Here is a 25,632-nt window from a genome sequence, read left to right as displayed (position 1 = left end):
GCCTACCCAGTGGAACCGCTCGCGCAGCAGGAACTCCAGCTTCTTCCATCCGAAGTGTCCAGCCCCGTCGTGGTATGCCTCCATCACCATGGCTGCGTCTCTTCGTGGCACCACTACTTGCCAGATTAGTTCATGCGTCCGGGAGTTAACCATTCTGCGGCACAACTTCCCCTTGTAAAGGAACAGTCTACTCTTTTCTGCCCACAGTTGCTTGGCTTCCTCCGGAGCGTCTGGGTCAAGGCGAGCCTCTGGCCGAGTCAGCATCTCCTTCACCAGCCGGACGGCAGGGTCACTGTCCTGCGTTTCCGCCCAGTTGTAGTGAGGTAAGGGGTTAAGCGTAGCGCCTTGCTTACTCCTTACCCGATGGGAATACTGGATAGTCCCATGACGGTGAAACGCGGGGAGTTCGACTTCTTCCAGTCCCTCTGGATCTTCTCCTACGTCCGGTAGGTTTGGCATCCTGGACAGGGCGTCCGCGTTGGTATTGGAGCGTCCTGCCCGGTATTTGATGGTGAACTCGTAGTTGGACAGGCGGGCCATCCATCTCTGCTCTAGGGCACCGAGTCTTGCCGTGTCCAGGTGTGTCAACGGGTTGTTATCCGTGTACACGACGAACCGGGAAGAAGCGAGGTAGTGCTTAAAGCGTTCGGTGACTGCCCACACCACTGCCAGGAACTCTAGCTTAAATGAGCTGTAATTCTCAGGGTTTCTTTCGGTGGGTCGCAGTTTTCGGCTGGCGTAAGCGATTACTCGCTCTTTCCCCTGCTGGATCTGGGACAGCACGGCTCCTAGCCCGATGTTACTTGCGTCGGTGTAGAGGATAAAGGGCTGGCTGTAATCCGGGTACGCCAGGATTTCATCCCCCGTGAGGGCCATCTTCAGCTGGCGGAAGGACTCTTCTTCCAACTTCTCCCATCTGAAGGGCGGCTTCTGGTTCTTGGCCTTCCGGGACTGGCCTATCAGGAGGTCTTGCATAGGAGCTGCCTTTTTGGTGAAACCGAGGATGAACCTGCGGTAGTAGCCTACCAACCCGAGGAACTGCCGCACTTCCTTTACACTGGAGGGACTTGGCCATTCCTTAATTGCGGTGATCTTATCAGGGTCGGGAGCCACTCCATCAGCGCTCACCACGTGTCCCAGGTACTGCACCTTTGGTTTCAGGAGGTGACACTTGGAGGGTTTCACCTTTAGGCCGTAGCTTGCCAGAGCTTCGAACACTTCCGCCAGGTGTTTCAGGTGGTCCTCATAAGTCTTAGAATATACGATGACATCGTCCAGGTACAACAGGACCGTCTCGAAGTTTCTGTGGCCCAGACAGCACTCCATTAATCGTTGGAAGGTTCCTGGTGCGTTGCAGAGTCCGAACGGCATACAGGTAAACTCGCTAAGTCCCATCGGGGTGGTGAATGCGGTCTTCTCCCGGTCCGCCTCTGCTACAGGAACCTGCCAGTACCCACTAGTGAGATCCAAGGTAGAGAAGAAGTTAGCAGATCTTAAAGCAGCCAAAGACTCCTCTATCCTTTGGTAAGGGGTACGCATCCTTGTGTGTGATACGGTTGATTTTCCGGTAATCTACACACATCCTCATGGTGTTGTCTTTCTTTTTGACTAAGACTAGTGGAGCTGCCCAGGGGCTACAGCTATCCCTGATCACCCCAGCCTCCTTCATGTCTCTAAGCATCCCCTTGGCGTGTTGGTAGTGTGCAGGGGGTACGGGTCGATACCTCTCTTTTATGGGAGGATGGTCTCCCGTGGGGATGTGGTGTTCTACCCCCTTGACTCGCCCGAAGTCTAACGGGTGTTTACTAAACACTCTCTCGTACTCTTGAACCACCCGATAGACTCCCTGTTTCTGGTGTGAGGGAGTGGAGTCAGTACCCAAATGTAGTTGCTGACACCAGTCCTCCATTGTTTTCTTAGAGCCGTTACCTTCCTCCGGGTGAGATGGAGGCAAGGGTTCCACAGATTGTATAGCATTTTGGTTAATGGCATATAATTTGGCTAGCGTGGCATACCGGGGCAGGTACACTTCCCTCTTCCCGATATTGATTATGCGAACGGGCACCCTCCCATGGCGTACATTAACCACCCCCCGTGCTGTCAAGATGGTGGGCCTACTGTCTGAGTAAACTGGTTCTACCATTGCCTGGTAATCTCTACCTCTCAGACCAATAGCTGCCCGGCACCAAATCATCATTTCACTTTTTGGGGGCATGGCAATAGGGAAAGGGTCACACATTCTCACGCTACCAATCTCACCGCCGGAGAGTTCCACCTGTTGCCGTCGCATCAGTGCCCGGATCTCTTTTTGGAGCGCTCGCTGCTCGCCGGAGCTGGCGTTCTTGGCAACCTGCTGTAAAAGGAAAATCACCTCTGCAAGACAATTTTCAATTACATTAGTTCCTAGAGTTATCTTTGGGTGACTCTCGTGTTTGTCAATGTCTACAATGATCAGTCCCTGTGCTGCCAGTTCAACTCTTCCAATTTTAATGGTCACCTCTTTAAATCCGATCTGTGGCACGGGCTGACCATTGCTGGCGATGATACTCAAATCGTCGTCAGGGTAGCGGGTAATATCCGAGTCATTCCAGTACTGCTTGAAGAGCACGTACGGGATGGTGGTGACCTGTGATCCGGTGTCCAGTAGGGCACTCATAGGAATGCCATCCAGTACCACAGGCAAGACTGGACGTCCGCCCACATATTTGTCGCGCCAGTTCGATGGGCCTGATGATCTTTTTCCTAGGGGTTGGCCCTCTACCCTAGGTTGTGCCCGTTTAAAGGACAGCACCTTGCCATATGTCCGGGTTGATTGCAGCGGCGGCAGATGGGTTGTCCGTCCTCGTTGTATCGGTCGCTGGGTCTTCCTCTGGCCGGTGGGGTCCTCCTTGGTCGACGCCACGGGATGTCCTCCGGTCCGGATGCCAGCTGGATCTTCCCTGGAGTGGAAACCTGTAAAGACTGTACAGTTCGGGATAGCGCAGCAACGCTTTTAGCTAGCTCTTGGACCTGATGGTGCAGGTCTGGAGCCGAGTCATTGTTCAAAGCCTGCGCATCAGCTCAAACAGGCCCTGCCGACAAGGTGGTAAGTGGTAGTGGGGCGTCTGTGGGTCACAACGCCACCTGGTGCCGGTTCTCGGAGCACCCGGATGGCTCTGTCCTTGAACTGTGCAAATCCCAGATGAGGGTCCTGTAAGGCCATTGCCCGCAACTGGGTTCGGTGGGCATTGCAATATAAACCCTCTATAAATTGTTCAGTTAACAGCCTGTCCTCGTCTCCCACGCCGTCAGGGTCGGTCTGCTTAATGGCCCTCAGGGCCTCTTGTAGGTTCAGGGCATAGTCCCTTATACTCTCATGTGCCCGCTGTTTGCACCCGTAGAATCTAAGCTTGATCTCGGCTGAGGTGCGGGTATCAAAGGTGTCCCTCAGCCGGGTTAGTATCCCTGCGACAGTCCTCCCCCCAGGTGGCCAGGACTTTACCTCCCTTTGGGCTGCCCCGGTTAATTGGGCCACCAGGATGCTCACTTTTTGCTCTTCTGTGAGGGGGTACACCTGGAAGAGGCTATCCAGTTTTTCTCTAAAGTCCTGCAGGGTATGTGACTCCCCTGAGTACTGGGGTAGCCAGGCTGCCCCCGGGATATAGGGCATGGTGAAAGGCATGACCGCCACAGCGGTGGCGCTGGCGGGGGTTGGAACGGTGAAGCTCTCCTCCGTATCCGACATCCTTCTCCCCCCTAGTGGACCGTGGCCTACCTTGCGATGATCCTCTTCCGTAGGCCGCGGCTCCGCAGTGGATCGTCAGGGTTGAGGACCTTCCGTCGCGCTCCTGTGACGTCGGCGTCTGCTGGGCTCCTTCCAGGACCTTACGCAACGTCCGGACGTGAGGCGGGGCTTCAGTTCTCGCGCGCTTTCGGAGTCCACGCCCCTCTTCTTCCCGCGCGGCGTCTTCAAGATGGCGGCCAATGGCGGGAAAACTCCACGGATGGCGGGAAGAAGGCTGAAGATGGCGCCGGATGGCGGGAAAACCTCACGGATGGCGGGAAGAAGGCTGAAGATGGCGCCGGATGGCGGGAATCTTCATGGATGGCGGGAAGAAGGCTGAAGATGGCGCCGGATGGCGGGAAAACTTCACGGATGGTAAGTTTTAAAAGTCTCTTTTTCAGGCACGCAGTACCCGGTGGTTGCGGGCACGAGATCCTGCCGACTACGCCAAAAGTTGACGCGCCCCTGGGCCTGAGTCGCGCAGCGTTGCGCACGCGGGAGCCTACCCGGAGCCGGATCAGATGGGGGTAGTAGTCTCGTGGCGGTGACCCGGTCCGTGCCCAGGGAGTCAGACTAAGTGGCAGTCTATTAGCAGTAGATGGTGGATGACTACGCCACCCGTTGAATGCAGCTATGGAGCTGCCGCTGCAGGGCAGACCGCTGAGGCCAGTGGAAGGATGGTGCAGCGTGGATGGTATAACCCCCAACGGGAGGGGTATGGCCTCAGGGCAGGCGACGTGGATGATGGGGGTAGCAGGAACCACTCAGAGACGATGCGGTGTAGTTCAGGGTCTTTACTGGTAACAAAGATAGACCCTCCCGGAGTACTTGCTAGCAATCGGGGCCTGGTCAGTCCTTGAGCAGATGGGATCTCCCCTGGCCAGGCGGAGTTGTAGGCCTTCCCAACTAACTGTACTCTTCTGGCTACCTTGCTAGAGGCGGGTAAAAGTAGCCCACGTCCCTGAGGGTACCGTGTGGTGCTCACCCGTATGGCCGGTGACTCGGGGCCTTCTAATGGCTTCCGCTCCACGATGGCGGTGCTGGTCCCACGCGTGTGACCGTGCCTTCGGGTTTCTGGGCCAGAGGACCTGCAATCCCCTGCCGGTCGGTTTCTGCTGCTGAGTAGAGATTAGTCCCCACAGCCTCGGACTCCGGGTCCGGTGATACTTCTCAGTCAGGGCGAGCTCTGCAGCTGCCAGCCCCTGACTCCTTGTAACACTGCTCCCACAGAGCTCCTGATGTTCTGTTCCTATATTTGCTTCTTTTCTCTGTCTCTACTTCTTCTCTACTCACTCACCCTGCCTCAGCCCTAGGTTTATATAGGGGAAGTTCTTCCCCTCCCAGGACTGGGCAGGAGGTGTGGCATGCATAGGATCCCTGACCAAGAGACCTCCCACCTGCTCTCAGACGTAATATCTCTATCACTGTGGCAACCAGACCCCTGGGGTGTCACGACTTTAAAAGGAGTGGAATATTTGGCACGCTCCACAAAATTTCTGTATTATTACGGCAGTCGTATGGATCACGTGCGTCTGATCACTGAAAAAAGTTCCTCTGCTTCCACCATACAGTAATATGAAAAAAACTAAAAAAATATGTCTGTATGCTGCAAACAAGCAAATGGAGCTGTAAAATGGTGTACACTGACACACTGCTACAATCTATAAATAGAGGACAATAATTTCCACGTTCACTACAAATGGCTGGATTTGAACCACAGTTATATGTGATACTTCGGACAGAGAACCAAGGTTTTAAATAGCAGGCCTGTAATTTACTAATATTATTCTACAGAGACCTAGTGTGAATTTCTAGACCGACACACTGCAACAGAATGGAAATGGAAGAAATTGCTGATTTTGGAGCAGTCTTGTGGGTGATATGTCTGACAGAGAACCATGGTTTTAAATAGCAGGCCTGTAATTTACTAATATTATTCTTCACATACACCTAGTGTGAATAGTTTGACCGACACACTGCAACGAAAAGAAAATGGAAGAAATGTCTGATTTTGGAACACTCTTATAGGTGATATGTCTGACAGAGAACCAGGGTTTTAAATAGCAGGCCTATAATTTACTAAAACTATTCTTCACAGACACCTAGTGTGAATACCTTGACTGACACACTGCAACAGAATGGAAAAGGAGGCCAATATTTTCCACATTTAGTTCAAATTCTGGATTTTTATCGCTAGCAAGCAAATGGAACAGAAAAATGGTGTACTCTGGATTGCTTTTTAAGCAAATAACCAGGATTAAGTTAAAAAAATATTGTCCTGGCCCCTGATATCTGGGGCTATATCTACAAATATTTGTAATTATTACAGCAGCAGCAGACAGGACGTTCTATGGAGCCTCTTGTGCTGTATCATACACTGCAGTCTGCCACATACACTGCCTGCCTGCCTAGCACTGATTATATGCAGCTGGATTAGTCCTCAGAAGGACTGTTAGTTCAGATGGATATATATATATATATATATATATATATACATATACAGTACAGACCAAAAGTTTGGATACACCTTTTCATTTAAAGATTTTTCTGTATTTTCATGACTATGAAAATTGTACATTCACACTGAAGGCATCAAAACTATGAATTAACACATGTGGAATTATATACTTAACAAAAAAGTGTGAAACAACTGAAAATATGTCTTATATTCTAGGTTCTTCAAAGTAGGCACCTTTTGCTTTGATGACTGCTTTACACACTCTTGGCATTCTCTTGAAGAGCTTCAAGAGGTAGTCATCGGAAATGGTCTTCCAACAATCTTGAAGGAGTTCCCAGAGATGCTTAGCACTTGTTGGCCCTTTTGCCATCACTCTGCGGTCCAGCTCACCCCAAACCATCTCGATTGGGTTCAGGTCTGGTGACTGTGAAGGCCGTAGCACCCCATCACTCTCCTTCTTGGTCAAATAGCCCTTACACAGCCTAGAGGTGTGTTTGGGGTCATTATCATGTTGAAAAAAAAATTATGGTCCAACTAAGCGCAAACCGGATGGAATAGCATGCCGCTGCAAGACGCTGTGGTAGCCATGCTGGTTCAGCATGCATTCAATTTTGAATAAATCCCCAACAGTGTCACCAGAAAAACACCCCCACACCATCACACCTCCTCCTCCATGCTTCACGGTGGGAACCAGGCATGTAGAGTCCATCCGTTCACCTTTTCTGCGTCGCACAAAGACACGGTGGTTGGAACCAAAGATCTCAAATTTGGACTCATCAGACCAAAGCACAGATTTCCACTGGTTTAATGTCCATTCCTTGTGTTCTTTAGCCCAAACAAGTCTCTTCTGCTTGTTGCCTTAGCAGTGGTTTCCTAGCAGCTATTTTACCATGAAGGCCTGCTGCACAAAGTCTCCTCTTAACAGTTGTTGTAGAGATGTGTCTGCTGCTAGAACTCTGTGTGGCATTGACCTGGTCTCTAATCTGAGCTGCTGTTAACCTGCGATTTCTGAGGCTGGTGACTCGGATAAACTTATCCTCAGAAGCAGAGGTGACTCTTGTTCTTCTTTTCCTGGTGCGGTCATCATGTGAGCCAGTTTCTTTGTAGCGCTTGATGGTTTTTGCAACTGCACTTGGGGACACTTTCAAAGTTTTCCCAATTTTTCGGACTGACTGACCTTCCTTTCTTAAATTAATGATGGCCATTCGTTTTTCTTTACTTAGCTTCTTTTTTCTTGCCATAATACAAATTCTAACTGTCTATTCAGTAGGACTATCAGTTGTGTATCCACCTGACTTCTGCACAACACAGCTGATGGCCCCAACCCCATTTATAAGGAAAGAAATCCCACTTATTAAACCTGACAGGGCACACCTGTGAAGTGAAAACCATTTCCGGTGACTACCTCTTGAAGCTCATCAAGAGAATGCCAAGAGTGTGCAAAGCAGTCATCAAAGCAAAAGGTGGCTACTTTGAAGAACCTAGAATATAAGACATATTTTCAGTTGTTTCACACTTTTTTGTGAAGTATATAATTCCACATGTGTTAATTCATAGTTTTGATGCCTTCAGTGTGAATGTACAATTTTCATAGTCATGAAAATACAGAAAAATCTTTAAATGAGAACGTGTTTCCAAACTTTTGGTTTGTACTATATATATATATATATATATATATATATATATATATATATATATACAGTACATATATATATACTGTATATATATTTATATATATATATATATATATATATATGTTGTGGAATACCTATACTAACAAGACGTTCAATGGACCCTCTTGTGCTGTATCATGCACTGCAGTCTGCCACATACCCTGCCTGCCTAACTCCTGCTGTCACCACTGAATATGTACAGCTGGATTAGTCCTCAGAAGGCCTGTTAGTTCAGATGGATATATAGATATGATGTGGAATACCTATACTAACTATGTATAAACAAGCAAATCTTTCGCTGACTCAGCAGCACCTCTCCCTACTTTGTCTGTTTCCGGGGTAGACTGTGACGTGCATAGCTGCACCAGGTCTTATATAGACCTGATGATGCTGTGCGGCCAGCCAATCACTGTAATGCCCACAACCAACATGTCTACGGCATTACAGTACGTGGCAGGCAATGCCTGCATGTTCATTGGCTCTCTAAAAAGCGCCAAAAATGCAGAACAGGGACCCAAGTTCCCGCACGAGCAACCTGGAAATACTCGCAGAGCTTGTCGAGCGCAGTGATGCTCGGGCGAGTACCGAGCAGTGGCGAGCACGTTCGCTCATCACTATTCCCTAACTAACCTCTCTAACTCACCTCTCCCTCTTTTTGACCACAACCTACTTACATGCTCTGCCCTCTCCTTTTCTGGTCCAAAATCCACACATCACAAACTTGCACACCCTCGCAGAAATCTCAAACACTTTGACCTACACTCACTCTTTGAATGTCTCCTCCCTCTTACAGACATAAGTTCCTTACATGATGCAGATGTTGCTGCTGTTTTATATAACAGCACAACAGCTGCACCTCTCAACTCGGTCGCCCCTCTCACACATACAAAAGCTTACATAATCAATAGGCAATCCTGACACATGAGCCTAACTAAAAACAGAGGCGGGCCTTCAGGGTTGCTGAGCGGAGACGGAAAAGGTCCCATTCCACTGAGCACTTTATCGCATTCAAACAATCCCTCACTATTTTGAAGTCCACATTTACTACAGCAAAACAAACCTAAGTCTAATCTCTCATATCCTCCCTGTCTCACAACCCTAAACAGTTATTCAACACTTTAAATTCTCTCCTTGGTCCCCAAGCGCCTCCTCCCATTCCTCTCATCTCGGCTGAAGACTTTGCCTCATTCTTCAAGCAGATGATTGACAACATCAGACAATGGTTTTGATAAGATTGACAACATCAGACATAGCCCCTCCTCATATCTACTCAGTCTTCCTTCTCCAAAACCAGCTTCTCCACCATAACAGAAGATCAGGTTTCCTCTTTACTGTCCAAATCACACCTCACCACCTGTGAACTTGACCCAATCCCGTCCCACCTCATCCCTAACCTTACTACAGTCTTCATCCCAACCCTAACCCACCTCTTCATCCTGTCACTAACAACTGGTTTCTTCCCCTCATGTTTCAAACATGCCTCAATCACACCCATCCTCAAAAATCCCTCCCTTGACCCATCCTCTCTGAGTAGCTATCGCCCCATATCACTTCTCCCCTATGCCTTAAAACTACTAAAACAATATGTCCACTTTGAACTGTCCTCCCACCTCTCCTCCTGCTCCCTCTTCGACCACTTACAATCTGGCTTCCGACCGCATCACTCCATTGAAACTGCCCAGACTAAAGTCACCAACGACCTACTAACCACCAAATCCAAGAGACACTACTCTGTCCTCCTCCTCCTGGACCTGTCATCTGCCCTCGACACAGTAGACCACTCCTTCTTACTACAGACTCTCTCATCTCTTGGCATCACAGACTTGGCCCTATCTTGGATCTCTTCATACCTAACAGATCGGACATTCAGGGTCTCCCACTCACACACCGCCTCCTCATCTTGCCCCCTATCTGTCGGTGTCCCCCAAGGTTCAGTTCTAGGGCCCCTGCTCTTCTCCATCTACACCTTTGGCCTGGGACAGCTCATAGAGTCTCACAGCTTTTAGTATCACCTCTATGCTGATGACACACAGATCTACCTCTCTGGACCCAATATCAACTCCTTACTAACCAGAATCCCACAATGTCTGTCCGCTATTTCATCCTTCTTCTCTGCTAGATTTAAAAAACTTAACATGGATAAAACTGAATTCATCATCTTTCCCCCACCTCACTCAGCCCTATCCATCAAAATTAATGGCTGCCCACTCTCCCCAGTCCCACAAGCTTGCTGCCTCGGGGTAACTCTTGACTCTGATTTCTCCTTCAAACCACATATCCAAACTCTTTCCAATTCCTGCTGACTCCAACTCAAAAATATATCCCGGAACCGCACATTACTCAGCCAAGACTCTGCAAAGCACTAGTGCACATCCTCATCTTCTCCCGCCTCGACTACTGCAACCTCCTGCTCTGTGGCATCCCTTCTAACACTCTCGCACCCCTTCAATCTATCCTAAACTCTGCTACCCGTCTAATCCACCTGTCCCCCTGCTACTCCCCTTCTTCTCCCCTCTGTCAATCCCTTCACTGGCTCCCCATTATCCAGAGACTACAGTTCAAAACCCTAAGCCATCCACAACTTGTCTCCTCTTACATCAGTGACCTAGTCTCCCGGTATATACCTACACGCAAACTCCGATCCTCAAAATATCTCCTGCTCTACTCCCCTCTTATCTCCTCTTCCCACAATCGCATACAATATTTCTCCTGTGCATCCCCCCTACTCTGGAACTCTCTATCCCAACATATCAGACTCTCGTCTACCGTGGAAACCTTCAAAAGGAACCTAAAGACCCACCTCTTCCGACAAGCCTACAACCAACAGTAACCCTTGCTCCAGCATACCGCTGCACGACCAGCTCTACCCTCACCTACTGTATCCTCACCCATCCTTTGTAGTTTGTGAGCCTTTGTGGGCAGGGTCTTCTCTCCTCCTGGACCCGTCGCCGACTTGTTTTGTTCAAGATTATTTTACGTGTTTTTGCTATGTATACCCCTTTTTTCACATGTAAAGCACCATGGAATAAATGGTGCTATAATAATAATACTAATAATAATTGTGGGCAATCACATAAAGGCTATTAAGATGTCTGATTTTTTTTCAAGTACAAGAAAAATAGTCCTAGTTTCATCATTGATTTTGTTCAGAGTGTCTTCTGAGCTTCATCCGAGTTTGGTCCAAGCTTTATCAGTTTTTCCCAGATGAAAATAACATTTTTTTTTCTATTTTCTGTAATCTAGAAGTCCATGAAAATCGGACGGGATTTGGATGGCATCCAAGTACTATCTGTTTTTTTTCACAGATCTATAGGCTTGCATTGACGATTTTGATCCAACATTCGATCAGTACTCCAATTTTGTGTGGACCATTCAGTCCGCAAAAAAATGTACATGTAAACAGCCCCATAGACTATGCTAGGTACAAGTTCTATCCATGAAAAACACATATAATACTAATATGCAAAAAATGGACATCTGAATGAGCTGTAGTTCTCAGGTCCAGTGTTTGCCAATATAACATGAATTCTTGTAGTCAGTTATTTGGTTAATGTGTCATTTATGTGTTTTATTAAATGCTGTTGAAAATTAGAATTTGCACTTGAACAAGCATGCATTTGATGCACTTGATTATCACAAATCTATCACTTTAAATGTACTAATTCTTGATTTTTTTCTTATGGAATAAAGATACCGAAGCTACATTTTCTCCCCCAAAAACAATGACTTTCAATCTAGCAATGTGTTAGGAACCAAAAATATTTTGACAATTATAATTCAGAATATAGTTTCTGAGAAAACCTAAATAAAAGTCATTGCTTCCTACTAAAATTCATGCAAATATAATGTGTAACAACTCCAGTCCCTCCAAAACGTAAATAGCAATGCATGGGTACCATACACATCTTAAAGTAATTTGCTAAAACACTGCATTTCATGTTTCATTTAAGACTTTTTAGGCTTCTTAACAAGATTCTTATTGGATCAAATATTTTAATACCTAATACCTAAGTATTAGTGGTAAAAGTCTTGCTTAAGTAAAACATTTTTATAGAAACCAGAACCTATCTTGAAGTTTTATGCTTAAAGAGAGTCTATTTAATGTCAAACTGGTATAACAAGGACCCACCAATAACATTGACTCTGGGAGCCTAATGTTCCACAAAAATTATATTTCCCTCATTCAAATATTTACCTGTGCTTCTATGTCATAAGAAATTGTATAGTTTATTAAATGAATGATGAAATGCTGCTTTTATCTGTACATAGAGAATCAAATGTATTATGCCAAGTACTGCTATCATAGCAGGATGGGGGGCCCACTCCTGCCTGGCCGTCTTACTTAAAGTGCAGCTTCTGCTAAAAAATGAATTTATTTTTTCCCAAGAGCCGCCATCTTTCAGTCATGTAGGTGTACACAGTGTGGCGGTAATCATCACTCATGCTACCATGGGAGCAGCATTCCTGTACATTGATTGACAGTTTGCTCTTCACAGATGCACTGCAGCGTCAGCTGTCAATCATAGTACTTGTTCTTTCAGCTGCTTCTCACAGTATAGTAAGCAGTACTGTGAACGATTACTGTAACCACTCTGTGCTAATGACTAAATGCTGTCAGCTTCCAGGAGGAAATAAGTTCATTTTCTACCACTAGCTGCAGGCAAGACAGCCAGGAAACATTGTAAGGCTATTTACCAGCAGGCTGACCATATTGACCAAATATCTGGTGGTGGCATTTTCCAAGGTGACAGATGTTGAAGCACACATATTTAAAGTGCAAGACAGTATAAAGATAATTAACCGATTTATGGTCCCAATCTGTGAGCATAAAATGGGGCAGAGATCCAGTGGTATGTCACTTAATGGCTATCTTGCTGTACTTTGATTACATCACTGATTTAGCTGCAACAGCTCTGCTAGTTATATCAGTAATGAGCTTTGAAAAACTCCATACTCACCATTGATTTCCAGCTTTTTTTTTTGCTATGCAGAGACGGAAAGCTGTCAATCAATGGTGAGGGATGGGGATAGCCACACTACATAACAAGGGCTCATCATTGAGAGGATAAGCAGAGCTGCAAGCAATAAAACAGTACTCCAGGTAGGGTAGGAAAAACCTGGTGACATCCAAACATATCAGCAGTGCTTATACAAGAGATTACAAATTTCTGGCAAGACATACTGTACATATGTACAGTATATATCAAGGGAACACTATTATCCTAAAGTTTTAGAGCATCTGTCAACTGAAATTGGATACAAAAAGCAGCAACCTGGTGAGGAAGGTGAATACACACTTGTTCTTTCAGCTAAAATCTTTGAGTCATAAGGGTATTAATTAAGGATTCTCCTGAACAATGTTTACAGCATTTGAATAAAAAGATAAAACCTGACTCCACATGAGGGGGAAAATTACTCTGCCTCCTGTTACAAAATAAGAGATAAGTTTAATTGATAGCTGACTCTTATACCAAGGTTGTTACAAATGATATAGGCCTTTATTCTTACCGTAAACTCAAGGACACTAATATAAAATGACTTCAATTGGTATTGTACTGTGATTTTAGACAAGAAGTGATTCTCATCTGGGAATGCCAATCATATGGATGGTAATATCATTTTTTTAAATAGCAAATTGATATTTAATTACAGTATATGTGGGGCCCCTGAGGGTTCGACCCCCACAGGGATGCTGCACCTCTTTAATGAGGTGTGGTGTTCCTCCTTCGAGGTAAGAACGGTGCAATGGTCAGGACCCCACCTCCACATCCAACACCACACTTCTCCCACCAGAGGGGGCTAATAGGCACTAGGGTGCTGCCCCTACTGGAAATTTGGAGACTGGGGAACCAAGAGATAGGGGGAACCAATTAGTGGGTGAGGGTGGAGAACTCACATTTAGTTACACTTAATATTTCATATTTAATAAACAGCAATCTTGGGCTCATGGTTCTTTGATTGTGTTCTCCATCCCTGAACGTGGCTTCTGGGTGAACCTGCAGCAGATGCAGACACGGCCCTCGTACCCTGGCCTTGAGTCAAGGGGCAGGTTGGAGTAAACAAATGTCTCAAACCCGGTCAAGGACCATAACCAAGAAGGCCTGGAGCTTAGGAGTGTAGCTCCACTGCAAAAGGATCCCAGGGGGATGCAGACGGAGCGGTATACGCCACCTGTCCTCACTATTCGGGCCTAGTCAGAGGGATTCCGGCTGCAAGAGCGGTTACCGGCCCCCAACACCTGACTTTGCTACTCTACGTCCTAGTCAGGGAAGCCCGGCAGGCCCTGAGGATCCCACCGGGAAACGGACGGAGCGGAGCTGCCACCCGGACCCTTTTTCTGAGTGAAGTCCAGAGGGAGACCCGGCCTATCTACACACACAGACAGGAAAGGGACTCGGTCTGATGTCTAGGAACACTCTGGTGCGGGGTCCTGATTAAGCACTTGAATTACTCGGAGGTTGTCGGACCCCCGTCCCTGGGGACCGCAGAACTCCGTGAGGAGCAGGGAGAAGCCTTGCAGCTGTACTCTCCAACGTGAGTAAAAACCCTGGAAGTTGACCCCTATGGCCTCCAGACTCTTTATTTCTGCACCGCACCGCGCAGCACCAGACCTCCTACACTACAACTCCCTTCATCCTCTTCTCTGCCCTGATGCCCTGCTCTGCCTGTGGGGAGTAGTATCAACGTCAGCTGCCACAACATCCCGCCTCGGAGGACTGCAGCAGCGCTGGTGGCCTTCACCAGGTACCACAGGTGGCGTAGTCGATAGCAACCACTCAACCCTGATAGCCCATTACATCCTTTTTAATGTGAGGGCCCTGGGCACGGAACGGGTCCAGGCCACGGCTACAACCCACCGAACATCTGACCCGGCTCCGAGTAACCCCCCCATCTTCCCAGGGTAGGGCTGCGAGCATCACACATATATCTATCCATATAATTTTCAGGAAGAAACATCATGAGTCTGCCTATGAATATACCTTACTGTAAAAAAGGAGGGGGCAGGAGACGGGCGTAGCTAGTAGGAAGCCCCCCATGACTGGGATTGGCCGGGAGGAGCCAAGTTTGTAAGATGCGGGTGGTTAGGATTGGGTGAGGATGTGTAAGGGGGTGGGCATTAAAAGAGGTGGGGGGGTGGACTGTAGGAATAATGTGGGAAGCTGCCATTCTGCAGGAAAAAGAGAACTGTGAAGACCCCATATTGTGCAATCCATTACCTGCATGGAATCCGTGGAATCCTTAATGGCCCAGCTGTGGGACACGGCCCGTTCTAGAGATGCAGCCTGGCTGGCGTCTCAGCTGTCAGCCTTGTTGGGGGCAGCACGCGCGCAGGACGAGGCACCAGGACCTAGCGGGAGAGGAAGGAGGTCGAGGCCTCTGGAGCGGCTGTCACCTGAGGTATTTGCAGGCAGCAGGCGGCGGCTGCGTAGCCCCTCACGGGAGCCCGGACTGGATGTCAGGGCAGTGCCTATCAGGGACATCTCATCATCAGGCAGATCTGTCTGCACCCAGCGCGACATCGGGAATCGGAGACGTGCAGCGGAGGAGCCGGCGGGACATGCGGCTGGAGCGGCAGGTATTCCTGGTGATGCTCTGGTCGGGGTACCTGCCAGACCGAGCGGGAGATGTACTACACGGCGGCCATCTGCAGGCTGGCAGCAACAGGGAGAAGAAACACTGCCAGGCCCAGCTGTTCAGTCTGCGGTAGGCGGCAGAATGGAGCTGCCTGGCAGTCCCATTCCATCCAGCACGGGCCGGGCCGGTCGGTCCGGGTCTGGGGGCGATCGTGGTCACAGACCGGAAAAGTGGAGCAGAGCGAGGACAAGCGGGAGGCGAGCTTCAGGAGTGGGAGCATCAACGGCTGCGGCAGGGACTCTGGTCCCCCCTGGTGATGAGGAGGCCGGGGGCACGGGCCTCGAGCATTGCCACCAATCGGAAGGATCAGACTTGGAGCAAGGAACTGACAACCGATCGGCAGGACTCAGGATTGTCGGCTGGCGGGGACACAGCACCTGAGCCGCTATGTGAGCATGATTATATGTCTGGTTTGTTGCCCACAGGGGCGGTATCACAAGGGGTAGCAAGTAGTCTATTAGTGGGGTACGATGGAATGTAGGTGGGCCGAGTGGGGCACAGGTACCGGGGCTTAGTGATATTTTACGCACTATGTTGCAATTCTTGCTGAGGTTAGACGGTGGGGTAGCAGGTGAGACGGGGGTTTCGCCTGTGAGAGCTTGGTTGCCTGACCAGGTGGCAGCGCAGCGGACTGGGCCTGAAGCAGTCAGATCGGTAGTTGGTAGCGAGGAGGTGTCCTCCGGGGTTTCGGTATCAGTGCAAACCGAAAAAGAAAAAGGCGATATGGTAAAGCTGGATGACAGGGCAAGGGGTGAAGTGTACGTGTGTTTCAAGGGGCCTTTGGGGGCACATTTAAAAAAACAGGTAAGGGAAAAAATTTGGCGGGATGAGTATGTGGAAATTTTCTCCCTCCTCCCCATGGAAAAGTGCAATTTAGACAAGGGAAAGAAGGACGATAGCAAGAAGGAGGAGTAAGTAAAGCGGAGGTGGCGATTGATTCCCCAGACGTTTGTGAATTGGTTGCAAGCGTTCGCAACATTGGCTAGCGTTATCGGGGAGAAGTTTCCGGAAAATTGTTCTGGTTTATTTTGTTATTTGGATTCTATAGGGGAGGCCCATCGTACATATGGGGGGCAGACATGGTTACATTACGATGAGCAGTTCAGGCAGAGGAAGGCGGTGAGGCCAGAAATTAAGTGGGATCAGAAGGACATAGGGTTGTGGCTTAAGGTAATGGCTCCGGCTAGGTACGGGCAGTCCTTTCATGGGAGCGGAAGCAGCGGTAGTCAATCGTCTGGACACGGGGGGGGTCGCCAGGGCGCAGGGTGGAAAAAATCGGGAACGTGTTGGCAGTTCAATGACGGCCAATGTAAATACGGCAACAGCTGTAAGTTTAAACGTGTGTTCGCATTGTAACGGGAGTTCCCACGGCACCTCCAAATGTTTCAAAAAGGAAAAGGGTAGCCTTCAGTGGGTCCTGTTCAAGGGGGAGACTCCAGTGAAACTTCCCGGGATGGCCCCCTTTCTAAGTAGATATCCGGATCAGGCAGAAGCGGATGTTATTAGGAATGTTTTTTTAGAAGGTTTTAGGATTCCTCCACCTGCTCATAGTGTTCCTTTTTCACTTAAGAATTTGATGTCGGCCCTGTTGCCTCCGGATGTGGTTAGTGAAAAGTTTTCTAAAGAGGTGGAGTTGGGTCGTATGGCGGCTCCTTTTCAGTGTTTGCCAGGTGAGGATGTGATTATTTCTCCTTTGGGAGTCGTGCCAAAGAGGGAACAGAATAAATTTCGATTGAGCCAGCACTTGTCATATCCTAAAGGGCTTTCGGTGATTGATGGTATTGATCAGGAACTATGTTCGGTGGAGTATACATCATTTGATGCGGCCGTAAAATGGGTGCGCAGTTACGGGCCTGGGTCATTGTTGGCAAAGACCGACATTGAGTCGGCGTTCAGATTGCTTCCGGTGCACCCAGATAGCATTCCGTTGTTAGGGTGTTTTTGGTGCGAGAAGTACTACCTAGATAGATGTTTGCCCATTGGTTGTGCAATTTCTTGTTCGTTATTTGAAACTTTTAGCACTTTTTTGGAATGGGCGGTAAGGGACGATAGAGGCGTGCAGTCAGTCATTCATTACTTGGATGATTTTTTGTTTATATGTCCTCCGGAATCGTTAGTTTGTGGGAAATTGTTAGCGGCTATGTGTTGGGTGGCTGAGCGTTTTGGCGTTCCGTTGGCTAAACAAAACACAGAAGGGCCTTGTACTGTTTTGAGTTTTTTAAGTATTCTGATTGACTCAGAAAAGATGGAGTGTCGCTTACCAGAGGATAAATTGTTCATGCTTAAGCAAGAGGTGGACAGGGTGGGGAGCTTGCATAAGGTAACGTTGAAGGAGTTGAAGTGCCTGCTAGGGATGTTGAATTTCGCTTGCAGAATTATGCAGATGGGCAGGATTTTCTGTCGCAGGTTGTCCGGGGCGACTGCAGGTATGAGGGCACCGCACCATTTCACTCAGTTGAACAGGGACAACAGAGATGACTTGGAAGTGTGGAAACGTTTTTTGGAAAATTACAATTGGAGGTCGTTAATTCAGCAGGATTTCGTGGACAGTTTTGACTGCGAAATCTATACGGATGCAGCCGGCGGGGCAGGCTTCAGAGCATTTTGCAAGGGGAAATGGAATGTTGGAGAGTGGCCAAAATTGTGGAAACAGTTGGGTTACACAAAAAATTTGGCCTTGTTAGAGTTGTTCCCAATAGTGGTGACGGTTTCGATTTGGGGGAAATTTTTCTTGAATAGGAGAATACGCTTTCATTGCGACAATATGGCCGTGGTGGCGATGATTAACAGTTTGTCGGCCTCGTCCCCTCCAGTTATTAAGCTGCTCAGGGAACTCGTGCTCAGGTGTCTTGATTTGAATGGTTGGATTTCTGCTGTGTACATGTTCTGGGTGTTCAGAATTCTATAGCGGATGCATTGTTTCGTTTTCAGTGGGACCTTTTCCGGGCACCGGCGCCAGAGGCGGAGGAGGGGGGAGATGAATGCCTTTTGCATTTGTGGCGACTGATTACAGAGGAGCAGGAAGGTTAATTTGGGAGTCTATTGCGAGTAAAACCTGGTCCGCTTACGAGGCATCATGGCGAGTATGGCAAAGTTGGGTAGCTGAATGGGGGCCAATTGTAAGCGACTAGGACAGAAGTAAGGCGGTTTTGTTTTTGATCGGAAAGGCATCAGAGGTTGGGTGGTCCGGGTCAAAGGTTAGTAAGTTCATGGCAGGGCTGACTTTCAGTTTTAAATTGCAGGGAGTAGGAGACGCCACAAAAATCTTTTCTGGTCAGGCAGGCACTAAAGGGTTCCAGGAGGGCCAGACACATTCCGGACAAACGTAGATGAGTGTCGTTTACTACGTTAGAGGGTTTGGGCGCAGATTTAAGAAGGATTTGTAGTTCTAGTTTTGAGTTGGCATTGTTTAGGTTAGCGTTCTTGTTAGCATTCTTCGGCGCAATGCGAGTTGGGGCATTGGTGGTGCCAATTAATGGCAGGGCGGGGGGACTGCGGGCAGAAGATGTGGGATATTGGTTTTGGGGCATTGATTTTTGGATAAGACACTCAAAGACGGATCAGGCGGGAAAAGGCAGGCGTGTGGTGTTGGGTAAGGTGGATGGGGTAATGATGTGCCCAAGGAAGTGTTTGGAAGACTATAGGCAAGTATGGTCGGGTAGAGTTGGTTCGCTTCTATGGCATGAGGACGAACGTTTTTGTCCCATTTTCAGTTTACAGCGGTACTTAAAAAAGGTATTCACGAGTCGGGGCTTAGCCCAGTATTATATTGCTCACATTCATTTAGGATTGGCGCAGCATCAGAGGCAGACAGGTGCGGTTTGGGTTCTGAGGTGATAAAGCGCATTGGCAGGTGGAATTCTGACCGCTATCTTACGTATGTGAGGTATTAATTATGAAAAGGTGAAGGCGAACGTAGTTTGTCAAGTTAGTTAATATGTTTCGTTAATCATTTTTTAGGTGCTGCTCCATTGTTAGCCTGGATTTTTGGACATTCGTTCATGCATTGGGGGGCACTGCGGGCCGACGTAATGCCGGACGGTAGGTTTTGGTAGGGAGCAGATTGTTTTCCGCTGGCTGGGTTTTAGAGAGATAGTGTGGAGTCGATTTTTGTCAGAATTCCACAAGGTGGCCCGGTTGGATATCTTGATGGTGCACATAGGTGGGAACGATTTGGGAACAAGGCCCTTTAGGGAATTAACTTGGGATATTCGGTTCGATTTTTTGAGGTTATGGACAACATTTCCGGGCTTGCTGACGTTGTGGTCAGATATCATGCCTAGACAGAAGTGGAGGGCGGCGAGATCATTAAAAGGGATTAATAGAGTGAAGGTGAAGTTGAACAGGGCCATAGCGGACTTTGTATCCAGGAACGGAGGCGTAAGCATCAGACATTTAGATTTAGAGTCCGGAACGGGGAATTTTTGGCTGGCGGATGGTGTCCATTTGTAGGCCATCGGAATTGATCTTTGGGTTTTGGCATTACAGGATGGGATTGAACGAGCATTGTTGGGGTTGGGGAACTCACATGCCTGAGGTGTCAGGGCTGTGCGTGGTTGGCGGGGGTGGGGTTCTTGGAGTTGGTACTGATTTGTCGGTACAAGGAATTTGCGAGAATTCTGGGGAGTTTGAAGTTACATGGGGGGTGGTCTGGCAATTTTTTGGTTCAGGGCTCTTGATGGGGTTTTACCCTGGGAGCTCTTAGGTGATTAATCTTTCACGTATTGTGGAAGTATGATGCCCTCGAACTGGTGGTGCACGGCTGAGCGTAAGATGGCGGTTGGATTTCTTTTGTGTTATAAAAAGCCAGACCTATTAGCTCCAAAAACCCTCCCCTCTTATTTTATCTGGTATTATTGTTAATATGTTAATGTTTGTGTGTTAATAAAATGGCCGCTGTGGCCAAATTTATCCAAAGAATCCATTGGTGAAGAGTTTTATTAGGGGGAGTAAGGTGTAGCGTTTGGAGAAGACGGAATAAGGTAAAATGCGGGAAGAAGCCGTACTGGCCGTACCCGGTCATGCCTATATATGAATATGGATGGATAACTTTTATAACAGTTGTAAAGATTACCTATGTTGTTGTTATGATTAGAGATGAGCGTTGTTCGACTCGAACTGTTCGCCAATCTCAAATTCGAGCTGTTTTGGGCGGTGTTCGAGCCGTTCGGCGAACACGAACGATTTGAGAAAAATTCGGCTGTTCGAGGTTATGTTCGATAACTGTTCGTGCACCAAAATCATAACTGGATTTTTTCTCAGTAATGATGAAAATTAATGTTAATACGCAGTTTGAGTGTACAGCGGGGTGGGGGGAGGGGCAGGGGATGGATCTCTGCAGGAATAATGAAGATCTCCATTTTTTTTTCTCTTTCCCGCATTTACAGTGGGGAGGTGCAATCTGTCAGCCTATCAGCAGTGCACACACGGAGCGAAGTGCTTTTTTTCACACAAGCAAGGGCATGTGTCATTGGCAGTGTATGTCACATGTCCTTGCCCTATAAGACCAAGCCATTTTCCCCGTCGCCACCATTTTCTCACTGCTGCAGCTGCGTGTTAGACGGCACCGCTGTTGCTGTGTGCGCTATACCTTGTTAATTTCAAGCCAATTTTCGCACAAATCTACAGATAGCTTGGGAGTAGGGAATAGTTGTGATTGCAGTCCTTTTAAGGACTAGGTTACAGCATTTCCTACGACTTTTATCAGGCAGGTCTGTGCTCTTAAATAGATAGATTGTGGGAGTAAAGACTAATTGTAATTGCAGTCCTTTTCAGGACTAGGTTACATCAGTTCCTATGAATTTTTGCCAGGCAGGTCTGTGCCAGTGCTGTGCAATTTTTTTTCACAGCATTTGGCTGAATCTAGCAAAGCTAATCCTTTTTGGCCTATTGCAGAGTGTGTTAGTCAGTGGAGTAGCCTATCTGTGTTGCAAGATATACCACCTGTGTATAGAATACCAATTTTTTTACTGCACCTAGTGAAGTAAAATCTTTTGGGCATAGCATCATTCTATTAGTCCATCTATACTGACCTCCATCAGGTTGCAAACTGAATATAATTTTTTTCTGCATCTAGCTCTGAAAAAATATTTGGGCTTCTAGCAGTGTGTGGGACTTGTTCTATTAGTCCATCTATACTGACCTCCATCAGGTTGCAAACTGAATATAATTTTTTTATGCATCTAGCTCTGAAAAAATATTTGGTCTTCTAGCAGTGTGGGGGACTTGTTCTATTAGTCCAGCTATACTAACCTCCATCACGCTGCAAATTCAAAATAATTTTTTGTCTGCATCTAGCTCTGAAAAAATATTTGGCCTTCTAGCAGTGTGTGGGACTTTCTCTATTAGTCCATCTATACTGACCTCCATCAGGTTGCAAATTAAAAATAATTTTTATCTGCATCTACCTCTGAAAAAATATTTGGGCTTCTAGCTGTGTGTGGGACTTGTTCTATTAGTCCATCTATACTGACCTGCATCAGGTTGCAAACTGAATATAATTTTTTTCTGCATCTAGCTCTGAAAAAATATTTGGCCTTCTAGCAGTGTGTGGGACTTTCTCTATTAATCCATCTATACTGACCTCCATCAGGTTGCAAATTAAAAATAATTTTTATCTGCATCTAGCTCTGAAAAAATATTTGGCCTTCTAGCAGTGTGTGGGACTTTCTCTATTAGTCCATCTATACTGACCTCCATCAGGTTGCAAATTAAAAATAATTTTTTGTCTGCATCTAGCTCTGAAAAAATATTTGGCCTTCTAGCAGTGTGTGGGACTTTCTCTATTAGTCCATCTATACTGACCTCCATCAGGTTGCAAATTCAAAATAATTTTTTGTCTGCATCTAGCTCTGAAAAAATATTTGGCCTTCTAGCAGTGTGTGGGACTTTCTCTATTAGTCCATCTATACTGACCTCCATCAGGCTGCAAATTAAAAATAATTTTTATCTGCATCTACCTCTGAAAAAATATTTGGCCTTCCAGCTGTGTGTGGGACTTGTTCTATTAGTCCATCTATACTGACCTCCATCAGGTTGCAAACTGAATATAATTTTTTTCTGCATCTAGCTCTGAAAAAATATTTGGCCTTCTAGCAGTGTGTGGGACTTTCTCTATTAGTCCATCTATACTGACCTCCACCAGGTTGCAAATTAAAAATAATTTATATCTGCATCTAGCTCTGAAAAAATATTTGGCCTTCTAGCAGTGTGTGGGACTTTCTCTATTAGTCCATCTATACTGACCTCCATCAGGTTGCAAATTCAAAAAAATTTTTTGTCTGCATCTTGCTCTGAAAAAATATTTGGCCTTCTAGCAGTGTGTGGGACTTTCTCTATTAGTCCATCTAAACGGACCTCCATAAGGTTGCAAACTGAATATATTTTTTTCTGCATCTACCTCTGAAAAAATATTGGGCCTCTAGCTGTGTGTGGGACTTGTTCTATTAATCCATCTATACAGACCTCCATCAGGTTGCAAACTGAATATAATTTTTTTCTGCATCTACCTCTGAAAAAATATTTGGGCTTCTAGCTGTGTGTGGGACTTGTTCTATTAGTCCATCTATACTGACCTCCATCAGGTTGCAAACTGAATATAATTTTTTTCTGCATCTAGCTCTGAAAAAATATTTGGCCTTCTAGCAGTGTGTGGGACTTTCTCTATTAGTCCATCTATACTGACCTCCATCAGGTTACATATTAAAAATAATTTATATCTGCATCTAGCTCTGAAAAAATATTTGGCCTTCTAGCAGTGTGTGGGACTTTCTCTATTAGTCCATCTATACTGACCTCCATCAGGTTGCAAATTAAAAATAATTTTTTGTCTGCATCTAGCTCTGAAAATATATTTGGCCTTCCAGCAGTGTGTGGGACTTTCTCTATTAGTCCATCTATACTGACCTCCATCAGGTTGCAAACTGAATATATTTTTTTTCTGCATCTACCTCTGAAAAAATATTTGGGCTTCTAGCTGTGTGTAGGACTTGTTCTATTAGTCCATCTATACTGACCTCCATCAGGTTGCAAACTGAATACAATTTTTTTCTGCATCTAACCCAGCCAATAGTTTTGGCCTAATACCACAGTTTGGCCACTCAGCTCTGCTCGGTTCCCATCCATTATTTTTTTGTGCAAACAACACCAGAGTTGTGAATTAGTTAACCACCAAAATGAGTGGAAAAAGGCCTGCTGCTGGTGGAAAGGGGAATAGACGTGTTGGGAAGGGGAAAAAAGGTTGTGTCCGTGGGGTAGGTGTTAAAGCAACAGTAACATCTGCAGAAGAAAGACCATCTTCCAGCCAAACTAAAATGTCTACTTCTTTTAGCGGACAATGTGATAAGATCCCTTTCTTACGGCCACGCCAATCGCTACAAATTCCAGATGAGGCACAAAAACAGCAGGTGCTTCAACGGATATCAAGTGCTCCTTTAAGTGGGCTCTCCTCCACATCAACTTCAACATCACAAATACTCCAGTCCTCAAAGGTGTCACCCCAATCGCACTTGCTTCCTCACAGCTCCCAAATCTCCAGCTGCCCGTCTGAGTATGAGGTAGAACAGATGGTTGAGTCTGCAGAGCTGTTTACTCATACTATAGCCTGGGAATCAGAGGTCGACTCCAGCGCTTCTGTGAATCCAGACGAGGAAATGATCTGCACTGATGCCCAGAATCTTTATGAGTCGGATCCAGGACCAGACGCAGAAGGTTCTGACCATAATGTAGACCCTCATTCCCAAACTGTAACTCCTGTTGGTGGAGACAATGAGGAAGACGATGATGAGACTCAAATACCTGATTGGAGCGACAACTTTAGTTTTTTGTCAGGGCAGGAACAGGTTGGCTCTGAGGACGACGGGTGTGATAACGCACAGGGTGATGATGATGAGGTTGGAGATCCCACTTACTGTCAACCCACAGTCAGCCAAGAGATGAGGTCAGCAGAGGAGGTGGAGGAAGATGCTAGTGATGACGAGGTCAGGTTGCGCCTTCCTGGACAGAGACGTAGTACTGGAAGCACGTCAACAACTGCATCCTCAAACACAACTCTGCCTCTCACCACAAGTCGTGGTGGCTCTTCAGGTCGCATGGGTGCTAAGCCTTGCATAGCCTGGGCATTTTTTCAGATCGATAAAGATGACCCAACTCGTGTTATCTGTAACATTTGTCAGCAAAAGCTAAGTAGAGGCCAAAAAATACATAGTTTGAGTACTTCATGCATGAACCGGCACATGGACATGAAGCATAAGTTGCAGTGGGAAGCTCAGTGTGCTACAATGCGGCCTAGCCGGCCGGCCAACCACCGTCTGCCATATCTTGTGCATGCGCGGCCTCTTCATCCTCTGTGACTGGGGGGACAGCAGTCACACCTGTTTTGGGGCGCAGACCTGCCACCTCTTTACCCGCAACAGCCAGCGTGATTGGCAGGTCATCATTTTCTTTGGAGGTGGTAACACCAGCTGGTGTTGAGCGCTGTCCGACATCGATAGCACCACCTTTGGATCAAGGCAACCTAACATGTCCGCCTGCATCTTCCTCACAGACCGGCAGTTTGCCGGGGACACCCTTATCAACCCCGTCTAAGCACAATAGCCAGCCCTCGGTCCCTCAGATGTGGACAAGTAAAAGACCATTTCCTCCTAGCCATGAGAAAGCTAAGAGGTTGAATTTCACCATCTGCAAGCTCTTGGTTACAGAAATGCTGCCTTTCCGCCTGGTGGACACAGAGGATTTTCGAGACCTTATGTCCGTCGCAGTGCCCCAGTACCAGATGCCCAGTCGGCACTACTTCTCAAAGAAAGGTGTGCCTGCGCTCCACCAGCATGTCGCACACAACATCACCGCTTCTTTGAGAAACTCTGTGTGTGACAGGGTGCATTTCACCACAGACACTTGGACGAGTAGGCATGGACAGGGGCGTTACATGTCGCTGACTGGGCACTGGGTAACTATGGTGACAGCAGGACAAGGGGCTGCTGTCCAAGTCTTGCCGTCCCCACGAGTTGTGCGTCAATCCTCTTTATGTCAAAGTTCCTCCACTGCTTCTGCCTCCTCAACCTCCTCTCGGTCTTCCACCTGCACCCAAAGCCTGTCTGGTCATG

Source organism: Phyllobates terribilis, unplaced genomic scaffold (genome assembly GCF_046119375.1).
Source record: "Phyllobates terribilis strain yellow unplaced genomic scaffold, ASM4611937v1 Scaffold_12__6_contigs__length_324123572, whole genome shotgun sequence".
Lineage (NCBI taxonomy): Eukaryota > Metazoa > Chordata > Amphibia > Anura > Dendrobatidae > Phyllobates > Phyllobates terribilis.
Note: the sequence above shows the minus strand (reverse complement) of the source record.